This window comes from Papio anubis, chromosome 5 (genome assembly GCF_008728515.1).
Source record: "Papio anubis isolate 15944 chromosome 5, Panubis1.0, whole genome shotgun sequence".
Classification (NCBI taxonomy): domain Eukaryota; kingdom Metazoa; phylum Chordata; class Mammalia; order Primates; family Cercopithecidae; genus Papio; species Papio anubis.
Window position 1 is genome coordinate 168,704,690 of NC_044980.1, and position 13,018 is coordinate 168,717,707.

The window sequence follows — 13,018 nt, forward strand, 5'->3', positions numbered from 1 at the left end:
ATATACACAGCGCCTGTTCACAGTGAATGATTGCTAGTAAAAGTTCACAAACAACATGAAATATTCAGTAACAGTGCATATACACCTGCTAATGTATGCAATCCAAACAGGCATTTCAGCGCAGTGCTTATCTGTGATGCCCAGAAAAGACAAATATATTTGTCAAGAAAAAGTTAAGGGAAGTTTAACTATAAGTAAATCTGCCCAAAAGGTAGTTTAAGTTCATAGACTGTCATGAGGTTCGGTGAAGCTGAATTGATGGCTGGGGAAATAGAAAGCCACAACTCTAACTAACTGGGGCCTCCAGCATCGGCAAACTCCTGACTTTCTTTAGATAGGCTGGTACCCTTTGCTGTCAACTAACCCACATTTATAGAAATATTTGAAATTGATTTTTTTTTTTGGTAAGGAGTCTCACTCTGTCGCCCAGGCTGGAGTACAGTGGTGCTATCTCAGCCCACTGCAACCTCCACCTCCCGAGTTCAAGGGATTCTTCTGCATCAGCCTCCCAAGTAGCTGGGATTACAGGCGTGCACCACCACGCCCAGCTAACTTTTGTATTTTTTTTTAGTAGAGACGGGGTTTCACCATGCTGGGCAGGCTGGTCTCGAACTCCTGACCTCAGGTGATCCGCCCACCTTGGCCTCCCAAAGCGCTGGGATTATAGGCGTGAGCCACCGTGCCTGGCCTGGAATTGATATTATTTTGATATTATATTCTGGACCTTGCTAATATCTGGACCTGGATATTATATTCAACACCTTGCTATAGAGTAGCAAGGTGAGTTCCACACTGATCCCACAGTTCGTCCAATTAGCTCCACACTGATCCCACAGTTCATCCGATTAGTGGGTGAGATCAGATAGTGGCCAGGGGTGCAAAGCATGCAATCTTTGATGATCAGAGGACAAAGAATTATTGCCTCATTAGTAGTGTAAAGGCTATATCATGGGCCAGGCAAGGTGCCTCATGCCTGTAATCCCAGCACTTTAGGAGGCCAAGGAAGGTGTATCACCCAGGTCAGGAGTTTGAGACCAGCCTGGCCAACACAGTGAAACCCTGTCTCTACTAAAAATACAAAAATTAGCCAGGGGTTGTGGTGGACGCCTGTAATCCCAGTTACCCAGGAGGCTGAGGCAGGAGAATTGCTTGAGCTTGGGAGGCGGAGGTTGCAGTGAGCGAGATCACACCACTGCACTCCAGCTTGGGTGACAGAGCAAGACTCCACCTCGAAAAAAAAAAAAAAAAAAAAAGGAGGGGAGTGGCAACCACAAGGTGGTGGTTCCATTCACACTTGGGCTCATCCCCACGTGAAAGCCTCAGAGAGTGGCACCTGGCAACTACACCTTACCCCCATCATTCCCACCCTGTAATGTGCAAGCCCAGAGGGCCAGGCATGAGGACGAAGAGGAAGGAGGGCAGGAGGCCTAGGACACCATCGTGTAACGTGCTATATATGAAATGGCCAGGTCCTCTCTAACCTGCAATCCACTAGAAGCACCCAAGAACTCGAGAACTCTCCATGCAGGGCACACAAGAGAGAAATAGCAGATATCTGCCAGCTGCACAGTGCTGGGTGGACTGCAGAATGGCCTGACTCAAAGACCAACAGCTGCTCAGTGTGATGTGGCCCTGGCGCCACAGGTGGGAACCTGGCAAAGGTGCCTGAGCTTCTGTGGATGGGGTAACCTGAACAGCCCAGCAAGAAGTCTGGTGAAGTTGGCTGGAATCTAACCAATGATCTGTGCTGCCATGAAAGGAAAAATGTTGCTGATGCAAACTAAGAAAAGTTTTCCTGAAGTAGTAATTAAAATAGGCTTTTGAGAGACTGTAAAAATATTGGCTGTGTATTTTAATAATATGAACCAGAAAGATGTGAACATAACTTTGTTCTTTTCGGACTGAGGAGAGTTGTGCTTCCAGATTTGGAAACATCCTACTTTATTACTGGATCAACATGGAGTACGAAAAAGAATGATACCAGGGAGAATCTCAAATTTCTGACCTGACTAGCTGAAAGGATGGAGTTGTCATTAACTGAGATTTTTTTAAAAAGTAAGCCAACACCGGGCGCGGTGGCTCATGCCTGTAATTCTAGCACTTTGGGAGGCCAAGGCGGGCACATCATGAGGTCAGGAGATCGAGACCATCCCGGCCAACATGGTGAAACCTTCTCTCTACTTAAAAATGCAAAAATTATCTGGGTATGGTGGCACGCACCTGTAGTCCCAGCTACTAGGGAGGCTGAAGCAGGAGAATCGCTTGAACCCGGGAGGTGGTGCTTGCAGTGAGCTGAGATCATGCCATTGCACTCTAGCCTGGTGACACAGAGACTCCGTCTCAGAAAAACAAAAACAAAAGAAAAAAAAGTAAGCCAACACCAAGTCCTGTCCTAACGTCAACAGGACTTCGGGTGATACCGACATGTCAGTGTCAGTTATTCAGTTGTAACAAATGTACCTCTTTCTTTTTCTTCCTCCCTCCCTGCCTCCCTCCCTTCCTTCCCTTCCCTTCCCTCCCTCCCTCCTTTCTCTTTTTTCCTTTCTTCCTTTCCTTTCCTTTTCTTTCTTCCTTTCCTCCTTTCCTTTCTTTCTTTCCTTTCCTTTTCTTCCTTTTGTTTCTTTCTTTTTCTCTTTGTTCTTTTTCTTTTCCTTCCCTTTCTTTCTCTTTCTCTCTTTCTTTCCCTTTATTTTTTTTTCTTCCTCTCTTTTTATTTTTCCTGGGTCTTGCTCTGTCACCCAGGCTGGAATGCAGTGATTTGATCACTGCTGTCACAGCGCTGATCTCCCAGGCTCAAGTAATCCTCCCGCGTCAGCCTCCTGAATACCCGGGACGACAAGCCCATGGGGTCTCGCCATTTTGCCCAGCTGGTCTCAAACTCCTGGGTTCAAGTGAGCCTCCTGCCTTCAGCATCCCAAAGTGCTGGGATTACAGGCATGAGCCACGACACCTGGCCACTCAAACGTACCAATCTTGCAGGATGTTAATGGGTAGGCTGTGAGTGTGTGGGACAGGGGAGTATGAGAACTCTGTACTTCTGGCTCCATTTTGCTGTAAACCTAAAAACAGCTCTAAAAAATAAGATATTTTTTTAAAATATGGGTAAAACTGATTTGGGAGACAAGACAAAATATCCTATTTTAAAAACATGTTAATTTTGAGATACCTAAAAGAGACACTTGTTAAAGTATGAAAGTGATCAAGGAAATGGGGAGATGTGAGTCAAAGGACACGAAATAGCAGATATGTGGGATGAACGAGTCTAGACATCTAATGTACAACATGAAGGCTAAGGTTAATACAATTGTACTATACTAGGGATTTGTGTTCAACAGATTCTAGTTGCTTTTGTCACAAAAAAGTAACTATGTGAGATGACAGATATGTTAATCAGCTTCACTACAGTAACTGCTGTACTAGCTATATGTATACCATAATATGTTGTAATCCTCAAATGTACACAATAACATTTATTTTTAGAAAACAAGTGATACTGTACTCTGGTTTGATATGTTATTTCTGTCAATTACTACTACATTTTGCATGTTAAGCACTGTCATACTGTTAGATAACGTAACACTGCTTACAAAAATATTATGGACACTATGGAATTATTTTGACCCAAACAATGACCTAATTTTATTTATTTATTTATTTTTGAAATGGAGTCCCCATCTGTCACCCAGACTGGAATGCAGTGATGTGATCTCAGCTCACTGCAACATCTGCCTCTGGGCTCAAGTGATTCTCCTGCCTCAGCCTCGCGAGTAGCTGGGACTACAGGCATGCGCCACCACGCCCGGCTGAATTTTTTATTTATTTTTATTTATTTATTTTTGAAGTGGATTCTCGCTCTGTTGCCCAGACAGGCTAGAGTACAGTGGCACAATCTCGGCTCACTGCAACCTCTGCCTCCAAGGTTCAAGCGATTCTCCTGCCTCAGCCTCCCAAGTAGCTGGGATTACAGGCGCACATCACCATGCCTGGCTAATTTTTGTATTTTTAGTAGAGATGGGGTTTTACCATGTTAGCCAGGCTGGTCTCGAACTCCTGGCCTCAAGTAATCCTCCCACCTCAGCCTCCCAAAGTGCTGGGATTACGGACGTGAGGCACTGCACCTGGCCACAATGACCTAATTATTTAAGGAATAAATGGGATGTTAATGGCCCATTTTATAATTCAAATCCTGGTGATCGTGAGTATATTAACTTACATTCCTTTCTATATTAAAAAAAAAAAAAAGAAAACTAAGCAGTGTGTTATTATACTATAGTTTTGCAAGATGTTGTCATTGCAGAAGCTGGGTGAAGCACACATAGGATGTCTTTGATTATTTATTATACCAGCATGTGAACCAACAATTATCTCAACATCAAAGTTTAATTTTAAAAAAAATTAACCAAAGATCAAGGGGATAGATGATAGGGACAGGTAATGAGTTAACAAAATCCTCTATCTATCTCTGTAAAACAATTTGACCTTGGGTTAGCTTACTACCCCAGTTCCCCTACCTACCAAGAAAGCATGTCAACTTGTTCCTAAACAACTTATTTATAGCTCTGATTGCCTTGGTAACCCGCTAAAAACACTCATCAGTTTCACTACCAGGCAACACTGCTTATGACAAACCTGACTCCTGACTGGTGAACTGTATCTGAACTGGGCAAGTTCCTTGCAGGAACACTGAAAACCGCACTCACTACATTCATAGGTTATTATAAGACAGTGGGTCTGGTAGGGCTTAGGGCTTCAAAGCCAGTGTGAGTTCTTCTTACCTGAGCTGTCACTTGACACATCAGAAGAAAGAGCTGCTGAATACCTGTATGTGCTTTTTTTTTTTTTTTTTTTTTTTTTTTTTTGAGACAGAGTCTCACTCTGTCACCTAGGCTGGAGCACAGTGGAGTGAACTTGGCTCACTGCAACCTCCGCCTACTAGGTTCAAGCGATTCTCCTGCCTCAGCCTCCCGAGTAGCTGACATTACAGGTGTGCACCACCACAACTGCCTAATTTTTGTATTTTTAGTGTAGGCAGGGTTTCACCATGTCGACCAGACTGGTTTGAAACTTCTGACCTCAAGTGATCCACCCGCCTCGGCCTCCCAAAGTGCTGGAATTACCTGCGTAAGACACTGCGCTTAGCTGCTTTTTTTTTTTTTTTTAACTTAGATTTTCTTTTTTTGGAATCAGGGTCTGTCTCCATCACCCAGGCTGGAGTACAGTGGCACAATTATGGCTCACTGCAGGCTCCAACTCTTGGGCTCAAGCAATCCTTCCACTCAGCCTCCTGCATAGCTGGGACTACAGACACACGCCAACTCCACATCCAGCTAATTTTTAGGGGTGTGTGTGTGTGTGTGTGTGTGTGTGTGTGTGTGTTTTAAAGACAGGTTCTCATTATGTTGCCCAGGCTAGTCCCGAGCTCCTAGGCCCAAGTGACCCTCCCTCCTCAGCCTCCCAAAGTGATGGGATTACAGGTGGGATCCACAAGCCCAGTCTGTATGTGCTTCTTAAAAGACTACTCTCACTGATGGACAATGCCTGACACAGACAGTCTCACATGCTGTGCTCCCTGCATTTAATCCAAACATCATTGAAGCAATGTAATAGTGTGAGGCAAAGTAATAGGTGAAATTGTGGCTGCTGAGCCAGAAGATATTTCTGAACAGTTGGTCAGGAGGATGATCACCCAAAAGTTACACCTATCTAATCTTAGAAGGTCTAATCCATCATCTAAGCTCCTCATGTTAAGAGGCATGGGTATATTTATTAACCATAGTTATTAACCTCTCCCTCTTGGGACAGAAAACACTTGCCTCAGCTTAAAGACTGCTGTTAAGATTTGTCCTTCTTTGGGGGTCATAGCTGCCTGGTGTCTGGAAGTCTTGGGAACATCCTGGCTCTGTTCCTCTAACACAGAATCCAGCGCTTTGTGAATGTGCTGCTTTAGGCATTCAGCTGCAGGGGAAAACCTTTAAAGGTTATCCTGAAATCTTTGCAGAGGATATTCTGTGGTTGCAAGACATTAACATAACACAATTTGCTGCTACTTGATCTTTGCTAAACAAGCTATTGCTACCTGGTCTTTGTTAATGAAGGGAGCTCTTAAGACTCTTGTGAATTTGTCCTGCTTAAAATATGGCTCATGGTTGGGCTGGGCATGGTGGCTCATGCCTGTAATCCCAGCACTTTGGGAGGCTGAGGTGGGCAGATCACAGGGTCAGGAGACCATCCTGGCTAAAACAGTGAAACCCCATCTCTACTAAAAATACACAAAATTAACTGGGCGTGGTGGCACGCGCCTGTAGTCCTAGCTACTTGGGAGGCAGAGGCAGGAGAATTGCTTGAACCCAGAAGGGGGAGCTTGCAGTGAGCCGAGATCGCGCCACTGCACTCCAGCCTGGGTGACAGACCGAGACTCCATCTCAAAAGAAAAAAAAGTCATATTATATCAAACTGGCAGCTAAGATTGAAATGTTGCCACCCATAGGAATCTTCACTGGAGGTGACCAAGACCAGCATGAGTCCAGGTTATTTGTACCACTAAGTCATATTTCTCAGACTGATGTATTGCTGAACTAAGAAATGGAAAGTATTAAGATAACATCAATGATAATGTGAATGACAGTAGAGTAAGTGTGGACCACTCGTTAGAATTGGCTCGATTATAAATGTGTTGCTCAAACCTAACAGCTTTAGTCTTCCTGAACAAGATTAGATTTGGATTTCAATTAGTTATTAACTGGCGTAGGTATAATGAAGTACTGTACTGATTACAGGTTCAGGTTGTTTTTTGTTATATTATTAGACAATTCCTGTTAAATGTCATATAAGAAAAATGTAAAAGATAATTTCAGAATCGGAACCGTGGGATGATGTGGAACGTGACACACTGAGGTCTTAACTAGGACCATCTGAAGGCACGAGGCTGTGCCCGAGCTCAGGTTCACAGCTAAACAACGACAAACATATCAGAAGAATGCAGAGCCTCTCCTCTCGTAAATTACTTGAGATGAAAGTTCTTAACCAACATGAAATTACTGAACTGAGTTTGATAAAATTCAGCTGGGCCTTTCAGGGGCATTTCCCACCAGTAGAACCCTCATTTGGGAAAAGTAAATTTGCCAGCAGAAAGCTAAGAGAGGCTAAGTTGAGTTAACTTGAACAAGGGGCTAAGGGACAGTTTAAGTTTACATGGCATCTAGAGGTTTGAGGAAATTTAATTTATAGCTGGGAGAATAAGAAATTGCTCTGTCTACTTGGGACATCCAGCATCACTGCAGTTCTCGACTGTCTTCAGACCTGCTTGTATCCTTTGCTACCAGATAACCATGTTTCACAGAGACTTCTAAGACTGAGTTGCTAATTTGCAAGAGATGAGCAGACACTTTGCAAAGGAATGTATACAAACGGTCCGTAAGCACAGGAAAAGGTGCTCAACATCATCTGTCTTCTGGGAAATGCAAATTAAAACTACAGTGAGATACCACTATATAGTCAGGCTAAAATGAAAACGATGACACTAGGACGTGCTGGTGAGTGTATGAGCGGCCGGAATTCTCATACGCTGCTCTTGGGGCTGTACAGTGATACAGACACCTTGGAAAACTATAGCAGTCTGGAATCCAGTTAAACATCACCTAAAGCTACGGACAGAATGTTTGTGTCCCCTCCTAAATTCTTACCTTGAAGCCCCAACTTCCACTGTGATGGTTTTGGAGACAGGGCTTTTGGGAGATAAGTAGGGTTAAAGGAGGTCATGAAGATGGGGCCCTTGCAATGGGATTAGCCTTCTTATAAAAAGGAGACTCCAGAGAACTTGCCTTCTCTCTTCCTGTGTTGTAATTTCTTTCTAATGTGGTCTTGAGACGTCTCTCTTTGGAGAGTGGCTATAAACAATAACCCTGCCCTCACAGGGCACCAAGGATGTTGCTCATAAATGTTTACAGTTTGCCCTTCATAGGATCCCTCTTGATCCTGGCAGATGGCCTCATGCCCAAGTGCCCAACCTGTGACAGATGCCCCCCTTTCACAGGAAGCTTGTATAAAGGGGAAGATGCCCTTGTAGCTGGTGTCTGACCTGTGTTCAATTTATTCCTAGTGAGACAGCCACTGTCTAGGGGAGCCCCGATGAGGGGGGTTGGGTTCGGGTGTGTCAGTCAGGTGAGACACAGAGTGTGTGCAATAAAACACATGAAATAGCAGGAGTCGTTGATTCCTCACAGATCCCAGAGACAGGAGGATACCGTGCCTTGTAGCGCCAGCAGGAACTGGGGAGCCATTCAGGATACCCACGTTTAGCCAGCAGGTGGGGACTGAGAGAGGACCTCTGGGACTAAAGCCTTTATTGGGGTCCAGGGTGTGACCCCAGCAAGTTTCCGGTAGGAAGCTCTAATTGATGTGTTTAGAGCAAGCAGGCACGAGCTCCATGTGGTCATGCTGTGACTGGAAAGCGGGCACTGTGGCATATCTGGGCACACCACGCAGGGTGAGGGGTCAGAGGGTGAGTCAAGTGCGTTGTATCCAGCTACCCTCCAGGGAGGCGGTCCCCGGGAGGCGGCTGTACATGGCAGATACCTGAGTTGACCACTTTGAGGAACTGGAAGGAGTTAAAGAACTGGAAACTGTGTTAAGGGTAATTATGCCATGCTTCTGGTATGAGGAAGCCCAATTTAAATTCAAAATGGGGGCTGGGCGTGGTGGCTCATGAATGTAATTCCAGCACTTTGGGAGGCTGAGGTGGATAGATCACTTGAGGTCAGGAGTTCAACACCAGCCTGGCCAACATGGTGAAATGCTGTCTACTAAAAATGTAAAACTTAGCCAGGCGTGGTGGTGCACGCTTGTAATCCCAGCTACTCAGGAGGCTGAGGCAGGAGAATCACTTGAACTTGGGAGGCAGAGGTTGTAGTGTGCCGAGATCGCACCACTGACTTCCAGGGTAGGTGACAGAATGAGACTCTGTCTCAAACAACAACAACAACAAAATGGATTCCATGGCAACATAAAATTGTAGGAATTCACTACACCATGCCCCTACACAAAGAACTCATGTGCACATGAAAGGAGCTGGGCACATTCCTCAGCCCCGGGCTCAAAACTCCCTGAGCCTAGTACAAACACATCCCACCACATACCACCATATATCTCTCCAACTCCCTGAGCCCAGTACAAACACCACCTGGAAAGTCTCCGATAAGGGGACAGCTGTTCAAGGTTACTGAAAGCGCGGGAGCCAAAAGAATTTCTTTGTTCCCCTGCAACTTTCGGGCTATAAAAAGCAAACACTCGCATTGTTCGGGGCCCTCTTGTATACTGTAGAATGGAGGGACCAGGTTCGAACTTGTAGTAAAGATCCTTGCCGCTTGGCTTTGACACTGGACTCTGGTGGTCTTCTTTGGGAAACAAACAGTCTGGGCATAACACACACACACAGGGAGACAACTTGTAGGCACAACGCAAGAGAAGAGGCCTCAGAATGAAATCCACCTTGCCAGCACCTTGACCTTGGAGTACCCAGACCAGAACCGTGAGAAATTTCTATTGTTTACGTTACCTAGTCTATGGCATTCTGTTATGGCCATGCAAGCAGACCAATATACCTAACCAACAACCAGCAATTCTGTCTTCGGTATTTGTCCAAAAGAGATGAAATCCATGTCCACTACAAGACTTGTACACTAATGTTCACAGCAGCCTTACTCACAGCAACTTCAAAACAATGCAAATATCCATCAGCAAGTAACTGGAGAAACAAATTGTCTGTGTGTGCAGTGCAATCCTCCACAGCAATGAGAATGAAACTACCGCTACTCAGGGCAGCACGCATGAATCTCATGAGTGATATAATTTCATGAAAGACGCCAGACACAAATAAAGCACAGACTATATGATTCCATTCATAGGAAGTTTTAGAACTAGCGACATTAACCTATGGGGGAAGAAGTCAGTCACTGATTCAAGAAGTACCTTCTTGGAGAGCACCAATGTCCCCACGGAGAGCCGCCAAGAGTCACCAAGCAAAAAAGAGAGAGAGATGGATGGAAAGCTCCCAAACTGCAGGGCTCTTCCCACGCAGAACCAGAACGCAAAGGAAATGTGTGGACACCATAGAAAAGGAACCAACACAGCAGATGTGGACAGGGGCCGGGAAGAGGAGGAACAGGGGTCCCGAGTGGGAATCGCTCCTCCAGGGATGCACGCAGTGACCGTGCGGTGAGCACTCTCCCCAGGCCCCGCCACTGGACAGATTGTTTTCAAGATGTTGAAAGAACTTTTCTTAAGACAGAGAGAATGATCTATGGGTTTCAAAGTCAATGGTATCACATATTTCAACATTCTCCAGAAAACTGCCTCTTCTGGTAAATCCTGTCTCTGGTTATACCTCACAGACTCAGCCGGCTCCCAGGCAATGTCAAAGTCAGCTTCCCCCGGGAACTCAGTGAGTGTCTGCTCCCATCTTCTCCTTAATGGATAGCCAGTCTGTAGGCTTTAAATACAGCCTGCCACTGTCTGTTTAAATTGTTGTGTGTGTGCGCATTCACACACACACGTGCACACATACACACAACAGCTTCTGTCAGTTTGCGGGGACACCCATTTTGTAAGCAATGCAAATTAAAGCTGTGATCCAATCTGGGTGAACCTCCTCCTTCCTGACTTAAAATCGAAGCAGAGTGTACTGGAGCCAGGAGCTGGGGGGGCGACGACACAACCTTTGAAGACCTGCCTGTAAAAAGAGTCAAGTCTTGTCTGTATCGGCAGAACTTAAAATTAAAAGGCAAGAGCCACAGCTCCCAGCAGCTCTTTAAAAGGTTAAAATTGGCTGGGTGCAGGCTGGATGTGGTGCTCACGCCTGTAATCTCAGCACTTTGGGAGGCCGAGGTGGGCATATCACGAGGTCAGGAGTTCGAGACCAGCCTGGCCAAGATGGCAAAACCCTGTCTCTACTAAAAATATAAAAATTAGCTGGGCACCATGGCAGATACCTAAGTTTTAAAAATTAGCCAGGCATAGTGGCATGCACCTGTAGTCCTAGCTACCCAGGTGGCTGAGGTGGGAGGATTCCTTGAGCCCAGAAGTTCGAGGCTGCAGTGAACCGAGACTATGCCAGTGCACTCCAGCCTGGGTAACAGAGTGAGACTTTGTCTCTAAATAAATAAATAAAGTGTCTGGAAATTGTCCTAAGGGCATACAGCAAATGAAGAAACATTTATTCAAGAAAATCTACAAAAATTCAGACAGAACCATGAGTATCTGTGATATTGAGCTACAACCCACTCCCTTCTCCTCTCTCCCCCAGCTCAGAGTGATGGAGGCTCCGCTCCAGGTAGGTAGGGTTAAGAGTATGCGGTTCCCTCCTTGCTCAGCTGCCACTCAAGGATAACCATGTCACACTGGGAGGCATGGGCTGCCAGCATTTCTCATCCCCTCCCTCAGGAGCCACAAAGAAAAGAACTGAAAAATATAGTTAAAGAATCATTAACGTAACTAAAATGTTACACTGGAAAATATTTACTAAATGCAAAAGAAAGTAGTAAATAAGGGAGGAGAGAACAAAGAAAGACATGAGACATAGAAAACAAAAATGACAGACACAGATCTGACCATATAATAAAATCCTTGAATGAGAACAGATTGAACAATCCAATTAGAAGCCAGAGATGTCAGGCTTGGTTAAAAAACAAACTATATGCTGTCTACAGGAAACACACTTTAGATTCAAAGATACAAACAGGCTGAAAGTAAAAAGATGGGAAAAAGACATACCATGTAAACAGCAACCATAGCAAGCTGGAATGGCTATATCGATATGAGACAAAATAGACTTTTAAAATGTTACAAGAGGCCAGACTAGGGCCTGTAATCCCAGCACTTTGGGAGGCGGAGGTGGGTGGATCACTTAAGGTCAGGAGTTCCAGACCAGCCTGGCCAACATGGTGAAACCCCATCTCTACCAAAAATACAAAAATTAGCTGGGTGTGGTGGTGGGTGCCACTAATCCCAGCTACTTGGGAGACTGAGGCAAGAGAATCACTTGAGCCTGGGAGGCAGAGCTTGCAGTGAGCAGAGATAGCACCACTGCACTCCAGCCTGGGTGACAGAGTGAGACCCCATCTCAAAAAAGAAAAAAAAAATGAAACAAAATAGAAAATAAATTAAAATATTACAAGTGATAAAGACAGACATTTTATAATGAATAAAGTGTCAATTCATCAGGAAGACATAACGGTTATAAACATATGCAACTAACAAAACAGACCCAAAATATGATACAAAAATGAACCACAGAATTGAAAGGAGAAATGAACAATTGAACAGAATTGAACAGTAATAGTTGGAGACTTCCATATCCAACTTTCTTTTTTTTCTCGAGATGGAGTCTCGCTCTGTCACCCAGGCTGGAGTGCAGTGGTGTGCTATCTTGGCTCACTGCAAGCTCCACCTCCGGGGTTCATGCCATTCTCCTGCCTCAGCCTCCCAAGTACCTGGGACTACAGGTGCCCGCCACCACGCTCGGCTAATTTTTTTTTTTTTTGTATTTTTAGTAGAGATGGGGTTTCACAGTGTTAACCTGGATGATCTCGATCTGCTGACCTCATGATCCGCCCGCCTCGGCCTCCCAAAGTGCTGGGATTACAGGCATAAGCCACCATGCACGGCCTTCCATACCCGACTTTCAAGAACAGATACAACAGCTAGATGAAAGATCAACAGGGATATAGAAGATGTGAACACTGTTAATCCAACCAGACTAATAGATATCTACAGAACACTCCAACCAACAGTAGCAGAACACATGTTCTTCTCAAGCATGCATAGTACATTCTCCAAAATATACCAGGTGCTAGGCTGTAAAACAAACCTCAATAAATTTAGAAAGACTGAAATCATATAAAGTACATTCTGTGGCCACAGCAGAAATTAGAATTCAATAGCAGAAGACCATTTGGGAAATTCACAAACATAGAATAACTAAATGTCACACTCCTAAATAATAAATGGATGCTATGGTTTGAAT